The 12,762-nt window shown below is 39.0% G+C and overlaps 1 protein-coding gene and 2 non-coding genes across 3 annotated transcripts in view; 2 read left to right on the top strand and 1 right to left on the bottom strand.

The window, feature by feature from the left end:
* LOC149080697 (serine/threonine-protein kinase 32C-like) overlaps nucleotides 1–12,762 on the bottom strand; it is a 135,443-nt gene that overhangs the window by 98,067 nt on the left and 24,614 nt on the right. The window lies entirely within an intron of this gene.
* On the top strand, nucleotides 6,101–6,172 carry TRNAE-UUC (transfer RNA glutamic acid (anticodon UUC)). The gene has a single exon. It is a non-coding gene; the product is annotated as a tRNA-Glu (tRNA).
* On the top strand, nucleotides 6,177–6,248 carry TRNAQ-UUG (transfer RNA glutamine (anticodon UUG)). Its single transcript has one exon. It is a non-coding gene; the product is annotated as a tRNA-Gln (tRNA).

Genomic DNA, 12,762 nt, shown 5'->3' with positions numbered 1-12,762 from the left:
CAATTTATTGCCAATTCCGAACGGCAGATTTTTTTTTATACTCACCGAGAGATTGGTGCGCTAACCCCTCGATGTGGGACTCCCTGCTGTAGCAATCGTATTTTGTGGTCATGTCGTCGTTTCTGCTGTAGTCCTGTGTCAGAAAACTTTCTGTGCAAGCATGAACCGGGTATCGAACTCACGACACCTCTAAACAACCTTTGGTACTTTAGGCGAGCATCTTATTGAATTGGGCTACCGCGCCCTCTGAAAGTTTTCACCAACCGCTTTTCTTTTTCTTTAACTTGAAACTTTTCATTAATGTAAGTTGTTCAGGTTTGCTGAGATCAAATACGGACCACGTTTTTTCTCTATGAGTTGTAAACTCAGATGATGGTGTAGCATATACTGACTGGCATACACAATTATGCACGGGTCTGGAAATCTGTCGAAAGTGGCTTACACTTCGTCTGCAACGGATGGTGCCTAGATAAGTAGTTGGAGGGGGGGGGGGGGCTAAGCTAGGCTTACCAGACGTCATCATTTCATAAGACCTTTTTTTATTTTTGGTATCATCCATCATCATACATTTTTACGATATTTTGAATTGTTTTTCTTTTTCCTTTCTAGGAACAAAATAAGCATGTGCTTAGGGCATCAACAGAAAGGGAGCACCACAAAAAGTTAACAAATTATATATTTTTATCGATGTACAATTTTTATCACAGTATCAACCATTCGGTGAAAAATCTTCAAAAATCATATTGGAAATGAAAGAAAGCATCTTGAAATTTCCCTTTGAAACAAGGTGAGCAGCATATGCTATTTCCACAGAGAAAACATTGAAATCTTAAATCTAGAGAAATTAATAATATTGCAAACGTTCAAAACGTTAATTCCGAGATTTTTAATGAGAGATGTCACAAAACTTCCATAAAGTAAGACCAGGGCATTCTTAACAGTATCATGGGCTCCATAGGCTTACTCAGATAGGTATCCGTACCCTCCAAATGACGATTAAAAAATGAAAAATATCTTTATGAAAAGAATTAAAACATCGAAAGAAAACACTTTTATATGTTACCAAATCAATATCTGCTAATTTAAAATGCTTTTGTAAAGGTTAGTAACTCAAAATTTCTCTGGAAAGATTCTGTGTTCCCCTCGAAAGGTCGATCCTGGTACGCTTTTGATGAGCCTACGGGCAAATCGATTTTTCTGATTTCCCCATCTAGCTAAAAATACCTGCCTTCCAATTTGCATACTTACTCTCGAAAATTGTTACCAGATGTAATTGTCACGAGGCCCTCTTGGCACTTTCTCGAAGCGTGGCCGAGTGGATACGTCGAGAAGGAACCGAGTAAGCCCAGTTATACAGAATAAGGACATGAACTTAGAACGTGCAGATCTGCAGTTTTTGTGGGGACTGGAAAACCGGGCACAACTTTTCTTTTCAATCGCAACTCTAAATTGAACAAAGGCGTCATGGTGTCATAGGCGGAGATACGGCGGGAAGCATGGGGCATACCCTCCCCCAAGCATCAATGACGGAGCAGACTGATCTAATGTGTGTTCTAATGTAAAGTATATGCATGCATATGAATTCGCATCATCATCATCGTGCCCCACCAGCCTTTCATGTCTATCTCTGCCTATGCATGAAATCAAGAGTGGCACGCGAAGCCTTTTTTATTTCCGCAGCCTACGGGTTAAAGGCGACAAAATTTCTAGGACTGGTGCCTGAGTGGTGTAGTGGTAAGATGCTTGTCTACTATCATGAAGGTTACCGTCAGAGGTCCGATCCCGTGGAAGAATATAGATATGAAGGTATAAAAAACTTCCATATAGATGCGGAGAGTAACGGCATCCTCTGACATAGATATATAACAGTTAACATATTCTTTCCCTACCATCGATAGATGACGCCTCCATTTCCGACCCAACTCCAGCGTAAAAGTTCTTCATTACATAGTAAATTGCTGGCGATATGACCGGTGTTGGTGTGCGGTAAAGTAGTAGTAGTAGATTGCCTACATAGTCCAAAAAACAGGCTCAACTAATACCATAACACTTTATTTGAGAATGTCTTTGTTTGCTCAGTAACAGCTAATGCCATACACGACAGCGGGGGAGGGGCGGTGTTTTCTTTCATTCAATACAAAATGGGATGAGAAATGTTTCAAAAAAAATTTTCTATAAGAACCTCTTCTTCAATAAGCACTCTCCTTAATAAAAAGCAACCTCGAAACTTTGTGATGGCTGAAATCAACTTCAAAACTATAAAGCTTTCAGAAATGACAGGAAATGAAGCAAAAAGATCTTGGGTAAAAAAACTTCACCATTTTCTCTAAGCGAAGTGATAAAATGATTTATAAGCGAAAGGTGACATTTTCTCATTTGTTCTCGAGCCGATTCTTCTTTTCTTTGTGACCCTACTGATAATGCCAACTGCAGATGCTGTTAAAGGTCACATGTTTCAATTCCGAAATCATTTGACATGGCTATTTGAATTAAAATAATGTATCAAAGGGTAAGTATACGTACGTTATACCGTTTCCGATAGCATGAAATATCACAATTCTCTGATAATTTGGAAGTTTCATCTTTATTTTTATGACTAGCAATAACTATATCTGCTCCAGATTGATTAGGTTAAAACGGGGGGGGGGGGCAACTTCTCTCTCTGTTCGAGGGCCAACATATTGGTCAGACGTAGTATCGCGGGCCTCACCAGGGGCAAAACTCCGGTATATAAGCCACATGCACAAGGAGAAAGAACTCCGAAATATAAGCCGCACCCAGTATGATTGCTTTCATCGTGGGCCACAAACATTTTGAAGGGATTTATTAACTAGTTAACTAAACTTTTCATTAAATTAAATACCAATTATAAATAATTATTAACGGAACTCTTCATTTTTTGGAAAAGAGTATTTATATGTGCTCTCATAGACCGTGAAATCAGCTCAGCTCAGAAGGAAACAGCGTAAAAGCTACAGCGGGGACTACAACTTCTTACCAGACCAGACTCAAATGTTTATCCCCATGCCCAGCTCTCACGGCTGATGGTGAGATTACAGACGCAGGGCCATAACTAGATGCTTGGTCACCCGGGGCAAGCGAGCCTTTTGAAGCCCCCTTGTAATGTTGAAGGAGAGGTTTCAAAATGAAATTTGCGCCCCCTCAGTTCCAGTGCCCGGTTCACGAGACCCGCCTGGTCCCCCTAGTTGCGGCCCTGTACAGACTGGCTAGTAAACAGCCTAGGAAGGTGTATTTAATTATAACCGTCTGTACACACTACGATGTACGTAAGTACAGACGGTCAGTAAGTAAGTAATGCCGGCTGCTTCTCTCTGGCTCCTCACTAAATAGAATTTTTCCCGAATTTTTGTCAAGGTCGGGAGATCCACTCCGCAAGTCCACTTTTAAAGTGGACTTGAAATTTTTGGGGTTGACACATCCGATTTTTTCCAAGTTTCTCTTCAACTGATTAGATTCAGCGAAAAAGTCAGTAGATCCTTTATGTGCAGTCTTAGAAGAATTTCCACTGATGGCTGGGTTTTGGACTGCTTTCTGCATGGTTGCGAAACTTTTCCCAAGCACGAAATATGTTATAGGTGTATCTTTCCTCAGAGTTTTAAAACGTGCTGAACTTAATCTTCTTCCGAGATTTTTATGGAATTTTAGCCCTCGAATTGATGTCAGTTGCCCGAAGCTCGGCCAAATCTTTCTTTTTTGTGTGTCTCGTATTCTTTTTTAGTTTTACTTACTTAAAAGGAAAAATTTTAAGGGAAGTTTTGCTCATCGCGATTACGATTACTGACCCCCGATGATAGCGCAAGAAAATCTGCTACTGTTACTCCCACAGTAGGTTTTTGAAATCGATCATGTGGCTTGTATGTTGAAAGAGGTTTTGTGTTTGCGTGTTGAAAATACAAATTATTTTTCTCAAATTAGAAATACGTTTTTTTCTACATTAACCGCAATTTTGTCAAAATTGAGACTAATTCAAAATTATAATAGTTTTTCCATCTTGTCGCGGGAAGCACAAAACCACCGAGTCATCTGTTCGCCACCCCTGGGGTAAAAAATTAACGTGGGTTGATAATTCTCAGGTATCAGAGATAAATAATGAAATAATGCAATCAGGACGTGGTAGGTAGAGTTGTCAGAAGCGAAAAAAAAAACACAGTATCCTGTTTTGGAAAACTATTGTGACTCTTCGCCGATATAGTGGTACCATCTGGTGAAAATAAGGATAATTGACGTTGCTGAAAGGAGCACGTGCGTGTGTCCTCATTTCGGAATCTTACAACCCAATAGGCTAATCGAGCTATAGCACAGGGTAGCAAGTTCGAAGGGGGAAATTTGTGGATTAAGTGGTAAAAATAAAATTAGACAAGAATGGTAAGAGAACGAGAGAAAAAGTTTAGCCCACAGGTGACAATACCAGAAATCTACCTCTGATGGTGCCACTCACAATAACTGAATTTCAATATCCCCCCTCTAAATAATAGACTAATTTTTTTGTGCCTTTGATGTTAGGCAGCAGTCAACAGAACCATGTGATGCCGCTGTTGACAATTTTTTTTAGCAGTGGAATGCAATCGAGTGAGACTTTTTTGAATGATTGCTTGGTTTTAAAATCCAACATCCGATCATAGTTTTCCCGTGGCTTTCTTTCATTATTTACGTTTTACAAGAATTTACAGGTCTACACTAGTACCGCAAAAAATTGTACAGTTATAGAGTATGCAAAGTTTGAACTTCCATGAGCGGCAGTGCCGTCTTCACGCATGGATCCACTCGGGCATGGCCCGGGGTCCTCAAGAGAACAAAGGGCCTCACAAAAATGAGATTTGATTGAAAATTTCGAGAGTGTGCATGCAAATTTGCAGACGAGCATTTTTAGCCAAATAGGGCAATGTCGTCTTAACGCATAGGCCCACCTGGGCACGCCCGGGCAGAGCCGCAACTAGAAGCTTGGTCAGCAGGGGCAGGCATGCATTTTGGCGCCCCCTTGTAATGTCAAAAGAGAGGTAAAAGTGTGAAATTGGCGCCCCTTCTGGTCTATCGCCCGGAGCAGTAGACCCGCCTGGTCCCCCTAGTTGCGGCCCTGCGCCCGGGGACCACAAGAGAAGAGGGGGTCTCACAAAAATCAGAACCGGTTGAGAATTTCCCGCGTTGGGCCTCCGAAAAACCATTTGGTCCGGGGGCCCATAATGCTCTGTAGACAGCCCTAATAAGCGGTAAATAACACGGTTCAATATTTTCATTTCGTTATAGTTCTTTATATAAAAAAAGTACGGAACACAAAAAAACATCTCGAAAATTGTTTTCAGGACACTGGAAAATTTCTCTGAAACAGCGGACAAATCCGTAAGTATACTATAAGCGGATAACATCCATGCCTTCCCCCCCCCCCCCAAGGATGGGGCTGCAGCCCAGGGGCCCAGGACGATTTTCATCCTTTGTGTTTTTTTACGCAATGAATTCACTATAGAGAGAGGCCCATGAAAAGTCAGGAGAGGGGTCAGGCCTGAGAGGTCCCAGGGCCGTAGTGTGCCTTTTCGGGCCCGGGCACACTTTCTTGAAAGGGTTATTATTATGCGAAATAAGTGTAAATTTTTTTGGGGACCACGGTGCAGTTCCCCGGTTGCCCCAGCGTAGTTACGGCCCTGCTGGGGGCCCACGAGAGATCCCAGCCCAAGGGCCTGGCATCCTGCTGCAGAAGACTCCTAGGATGGTTGTGGGGCTTTGGGTCAGATTTTTTTAAGGGCTCCTCTGCAGTGAATTTATAGTGCGAAAAAACAAAAAATTATAACAATCGCCTCAGGCTCTCGGTCTAAAGTTTGCCAGCCGTACGTTTGTGGGACATGGTAGCATCGTGGGAATGAAACTTCAGATCACTTTGCACAAAGCGATTCGCATGAAATAATAGTTTGTTTTCGTTCCCGTCGCAACCTCATTTATTTATAAAATTGTAATAAATTTCAAAGTTTTGAACACTGAAATATTTATGAACATATTGATGAAAAAAAAAGATTTTTTTTCTCTCCCCCCCTCAATTCTGTTCCTCATAGAGTTTGAAATCGTCATTTGTTTCGCCGAACCGAATCGTTCCCATGTGGTCTAGTGGTTAGGATTCCTGGCTTTCACCCAGGCGGCCCGGGTTCGATTCCCGGCATGGGAAGTAGGGTTCCATGGTGTAATGGTTAGCACTCTGGACTTTGAATCCAGCGATCCGAGTTCAAATCTCGGTGGAACCTGTGTTTTTTTTTTTTTCCTACTCCTTTAACTGTTTTCAATTATTTAAAAATGTATAATTTTGATTTTCTTTTATTTCAAAATATATTCACATCAGTGCCGAAATATTAGTTTGAACAAACACATTCTCTTTCAATTGCATTAATGAAATTGTGTTATTTTATATAACAAAATCTATATTTATGGATATATATATATATATATACAGCATTATAAAAAATTACTTTATATCCTACTTGACGAAGATGGTAAAAAATTTTGAAATTGAATTTAATACTGTAAAGCCATTGAGTCTAATTATCAGGAAATATTAACATGGTGTTGAAAAAGTTACTGAATAAAATTAATACTACATAATGCAGATTAGTTTTACTACGATTTTATAAAATTAATAAATGTCACGTCATATAGCAAAAAATTTTCGTGAATTATCACAGATTTAAGAACTTTTGTGTCGAGATTTGCTCTAGATATCGTCATACACCGGTAGATGGTGTTGCCATCTACATTCAACAAATCGAAAAACTTTCTTGAGATTTTTTTCTTTTTTCTAAAAACCATTCATACGAGACTTGATTGAGCCGACGATCGTCTAAGTATGTAGTTAAAATTTTTTAGCCTGTCAAGACCTTTCTTAGCTGGTGAGAGAGTCTTGGGCGTGGATTACACTATTAAAGTTTGATAAAAGTTCTTTCATGAAAGTTGAAAAATTCAACCAATAAGAGTTGTAATCGGCAACATTCTAACAAATGCAATCGATCACAATTTATTGGTTGCATTTTTCAAGTTTTATAAATGAACTTTTATGAAACTTTTACAGTGCAATCCCGGTCTTGGGAAGGTATTACCAAGCCTTTCATCTCGTGTAGTAAAAATCCCTGCTGAGATGGAGTGAGGCATAACGCTATGCTGGGATCTTTTGCGGGCTCCGTTTCAGACTTTTCACGGGCCCTTCTATAGATAATTTATAGCGTGAAAATGCAAAAAAATTATGAGAATTGTCCCGAGCCTCAGGGGTAGCGCCCTGTCAGCCCCGCCCTTGTGGGGGCCATAGCAGTGGTTTTCCAACATTTTGAAGTGCGATTTCCCCCTTTTGACAAGAACTTTATTGGCGACCCCCTCTTTGTTTCTTCAAACTTCTGTTAAACTTTAATCCATAGCTGCGCGGCACAAATGCTATTCATATGAGCATAATCAGCTCTGCATTTATGTTTAAACCGACATTCTGGGTCGAATACGTCAGTGCTCGTGTTTGTAACAGTGCCGTCTTTTAACGCATGGACCCACCCGGTTATGGCCCGAGGCCCCGAGGGTCTCATGAGAATAAGGGCCTCACAAAAGTGAGAACTGGTTGAAGTTTTCGAGAGTTTTCCAGATAGGGTCTCAGAAAAATCACTTGGCCCGGGAGCCCATGCACAGGCGGAGATAGACTTGAAAGTCTGGAGGGGCACGATTATTGTTGGGGGCATGATGTTGATCATGATGTAAATTCATATATACGCAAATACATTATATCAGTCGGTTTTACCCATCGAGCTTATATTACTGGAGGGAGCATCCAGCCGCCGCGACGTCGTCTACATCTAATGCAAGGATACCACGTGATCGGGTGAAAACAAACACGATCTCCCGTAGAGATCAATGTTAAAATTTCCGATTTTAACATAGAATTGCGAAAATTTAGTAAGGTTTTCCGCTGCATCAATAATTTTAAAAATTGAATTGAATTCTCGATTTTCGAAATATTGAGTTCGCTTAGAGATACGAAGCCCAGAAAATTAAATATAAATTAATAAGCCAGACCCACTTTTGAGGTTGATATCCATTGAATTATTTCTTTATTAATTATTATTTCTTTCATTACTTCTGGAGTAATTGCTTTAATCAATTCTGGATTTGTTTCTTTCATTATTTCTGAAATTATATTTCATCAACGCTGATATTATTTCTTTTACTAATGCTGGAATTATTTCTTTCATTGATTCTGAAATTATATCTCATTAATTCTGGCATTATCTCTTTCATTAATTTTGGAATTATATCTCATTAATTTTGGAAGTATCACTTTTTCATTAATGCTGGAATTATTTCTTTCATTAATTCTAGAATTTTTCTTTCATTAATTTTGGAATTATCCCTTTTTCTTAATTCTGGAATTATTTTTTTATTATTAATGCTGAAATTATCGCTTTCATTTATATTGGAACTGAAACCATCTGTTTCATTAAAACGAATTTTTCTTTCATTTATTCTGGACTCATCTTTCATTAATTCCGAATTATCTTTCATTAATGCTGGAATTATCACTTTCATTTATTTGGAGCTGAAATTATAACTTTCATTAATTTTGGAATTATCACTTTGATTAATTCTGAAATTATAACTTTCATTAATTATGTAATTATCGCCCATTAATTCTGGAATTATCACTTCCATTAATTTTGAAATGATCAATTTCGACAATGTTGAAAGTATCTCTTTCATTAATTCTGGAATTACCTTTAATTACTCTCGTGAAAGAAATGCCACATGCGACTCATGAAAGGAACAAATCTAAATGAAAGAAACAGGAATGAATCGATCTGCCTGTTTTTGCTTCAAAAAATGCTTGATTAAAGCTGCGGAATTTAATTTATATGGGCCCATAATTAATTTCAAAACATCCTAAACTATATGGATTGATGCAATTGAATAATATAAGACAATACGGAGACATTAATTTTCATTTTCGTGCTTGAGAAGATATAAATAAAAAAAATTCCAAAATTAATGAAAATGATAATTTCAGCTCCAAATAAATGAAAGTGATAATTCCAGCATTAATGAAAAATAATTCGGAATTAATGAAAGATGAGTCCAGAATAAATGAAAGAAAAATTCGTTTTAATGAAACAGATGGTTTCAGTTCCAAAATAAATGAAAGCGATAATTTCAGCATTAATAATGAAAGAAATAATTCCAGAATTAAGAAAAAGGGATAATTCCAAAATTAATGAAAGAAAAATTATAGAATTAATGGAAGAGATAATTCCAAAATCGATGTTTGAAGTAATTTCAGCATTAATGAAGTGATAATTCCAAAATTAATTAAAGCGATAATTCCAAAATTAAAGTAAAAAATAGTTCCAAAATTAATGAAAGAAAAATTCTAGAATTAATGAAAGAAATAATTCCAGCATTGGTGAAAAAGTGATACTTCCAAAATTAATGAGATATAATTCCAAAATTAATGAAAGAGATAATGCCAGAATTAATGAGATATAATTTCAGAATCAATGAAAGAAATAATTCCAGCATTAGTAAAAGAAATAATATCAGCGTTAATGAAAAATAATTTCAGCAATAATGAAAGAAACAAATCCAGAATTGATTAAAGCAATTACTCCAGAAGTAATGAAAGAAATAATAATTAATAAAGAAATAATTCCATAATTAATTTCAAAACATCCTAAACTATACGGATTGATGCAATTGGATAATATAAGACAATACTGAGACATTAATTTTCATTTTCGTGCTTGAGATATAAATAAAAAGCTGAAATTAATGTCATTGCGTGGATATCAACCTCAAAAGTGGGTCTGGCTAATTAATTTATATTTAATTTTCTGGGCTTCGTATCTCTAAGCGAACTCAATATTTCGAAAATCGAGAATTCAATTCAATTTTTAAAATTATTGATGCAGCGGAAAACCTTACTAAATTTTCGCAATTCTATGTTAAAATCGGAAATTTTAACATTGATCTCTACGGGAGATCGTGTTTGTTTTCACCCGATCACGTGGTATCCTTGCATTAGATGTAGACGACGTCGCGGCGGCTGGATGCTCCCTCCAGTAATATAAGCTCGATGGGTAAAACCGACTGATATAATGTATTTGCGTATATATGAATTTACATCATGATCAACATCATGCCCCCAACAATAATCGTGCCCCTCCAGACTTCCAAGTCTATCTCCGCCTATGATTTCGACGGCTATATTGGTGAATGCGTATGGAAAAAAACACAAAAACACTCATATCAATGAAGAAATATGTGTGTCAAAGTAGAGAAAAAAATTTCCCCAGAAAAAATAATGAAAAATAATTCCGGAAATTTGAAAAGGAGGACAAAAGGGTGAATTTTCGGAAACGTAGGAGGACGCTTGGAATGACATCAAAAAAAGTGGACGGTTGGTAACCCCGGTGGAGAGAAAAAAGGACTGCGATAAAAAGAACTCTCGTGTCACTACTCGTTCAGGACGAACTGTCCGATTCAACTTGAAATATCATGATTGTATTTAAGCATTGTAATTACCTTAATTTTTTCTGTTCCTCCAGTGTACATGGGAAAGGGGGTACCCGTGGTGTGTCGCCGACCTCAGAAACATTCACAGTTCATTTTGCACTCGTTAGATGGGGTCACCATACTACGGTGTACTTCCATCCTCATAGTATATTTTCAAGCTCGATGATATTTTCCCTTTTTCGATACAAAGTAGGGTTACCAACCGTCCTCTTTTTTCATGTCATTTCAAGCGTCCCCCAACGTTTCGGAAAATTCGCCCTTTTGTCCTCCTTTTCAGGTTTCCAGAATTATTTTTTTTTCTAGGGAAAATTTTTTTCCCTCCACTTTGAAACATTTCTTCATTGATATATGAGTGTTTTTGTGGTTTTTTTTCCATACGCATTTACCAATAGCCGTCAAAATTCCCAGAATTTTTTTCTCTTTCTGCTTTTTTCAGCGGTTCTGTTTTAGACGGGAAAAATTATTGTTGTGGCCGGTTTTATTGGACGGAATAGTGGCGCCATCTATTGGAAAAATGGGGGAAAAGTGACGTAGGGTGCACTAAGGGTGCGCGCGCAAGCGTCCTCCTTTTTCTCCCCCCCCCCCCCCCAGCTTTTGCGAATCTACAAACCCTACTCTCCACAGGCATGTTCAAAGGATTTATAGCGTGGTTGGAGTTAATGGTTGGTTTTGGTTGGAGTTGATTTCTGTAGTGTCCATGAAGCATGGTTTTACTATATCCAGGCTGACCGTTGATATACGGGCCATGATAAGGTGGAGTCAGTGGAGGCTTGACGCAGTCAACTCTGGGAAAAACATGAGTGCAAGTTGGCAGTGCCGGATGTATGAGACATGAAGTAGAAGCTGTGGAACGAGTAGAAGTTAAGGCTTCAAATTAGCCATAGTTTGGCACACTTGTTCAACGAAACAGCTGGATCCTCCGTTTGAGAAGGTGTTGACAGGCACAGCAGTTGGCCATGTACCCTAAGGGTGGTGCCATATACACTAGTTCAGCACACGTACTGCGAAGATCAGTTTTGTAGGCAGAATGGAGATCTAATAGCACGATTGGTTTTGTTTCGGTCCAACCAGTGCCGTCTTAAGGCATGGGCCTCAAGTGAAGAGGGGCCACACAAAAATGAGATTTGGTTGAAATTTTCGAGAATTTGTTAGAAAAATCAATATCAGGGCGGTCCGGCTATTGAGACGGTCCTGGGTCCAACGCTTGTTGGAGTGGCGCATCAATGACTGTTTTAATGAACGGCGAAACCGTTCCACTAAGCCGTTGGAAGCCGGATGGTATGGAGTTGTTCTAATGCGCCGGACACCGAGAAGAGCTGTATGCCGAATCTTGACACCCATCCTGAGACGAATGTTCGGGCAACTGTGTCAACAGATATATCTGCAATAGGGTAGACCTCTCGCCATCTGGTGTATCTGTCAACACACGTTAAGAGATATCTGCAGCTGTCTGATGGTGGAAGTGGACTTACCAGGTCTATGTGTACATGGTCAAATCTTGCAGAGGGCAGATTCGACATCTGCAGTGAACTGCGAGTGTGTTTTTCACTTTACATTTTTGACATTGGGCACATGGTCTACTCTACAACATCTTTCAGCATGTAAGGCCAAGTGAAATGTTCCTAGATTAGTTGTTCGGAAGCATGGATACCTGGGTTAGATAACGTGAGTAGAGGGTGCCAGTTCGAGTGATTTCCACTGCAGCTTGGAGTCTGTCTTCTTCATCAGGTTTCGAAGTTCATCTTCTGCCTGAGCTGTAGCAAGTCCCGGGTGGTTAAGGCATTGGAGGTTTATTTCACTAATGAGAGACAATGTGTCAGCAACTACATTGCTGGATCCACAAATGTATCGGATGTCAGTGCCGAACTGGCCGATGCAGTCCAGATGGCGAAGTTGGCGAAAAGAAAAGGAATTCTTCTGAAAGGCATTCACCAGAGGACGGTGGTCTGTGAAGATTATGAAGTTGGTGCCTTCCAGGTAGTGGCGAAAATGTTGAATTGCTGAATAGACACTCAGGAGCTCTTTGTCATAGGGAGAGTAGTTACGTTCTGCAGGCTTCAGTTTGTGAGAGAAGAAGGCCAAGAGCTGTAAACCAGAATTTGTGTGAGAGTGGAGAACAGCACCTAGAGCAACGTCAGATGCATCAACTGTAACTGACAGTTTATGATCGGGGGAGTGATATGATAGTGCAACAACATTGGCCAAATCTGATTTCGACTTCTCGAA

This window comes from Pholcus phalangioides, unplaced genomic scaffold, assembly GCF_987345545.1.
Source record: "Pholcus phalangioides strain wild (caught in Gottingen) unplaced genomic scaffold, Ppha-v1.0 ptg000011l_1, whole genome shotgun sequence".
Taxonomy (NCBI): domain Eukaryota; kingdom Metazoa; phylum Arthropoda; class Arachnida; order Araneae; family Pholcidae; genus Pholcus; species Pholcus phalangioides.
Note: the sequence above shows the minus strand (reverse complement) of the source record. Positions and strands in the feature narration are given on the sequence as shown.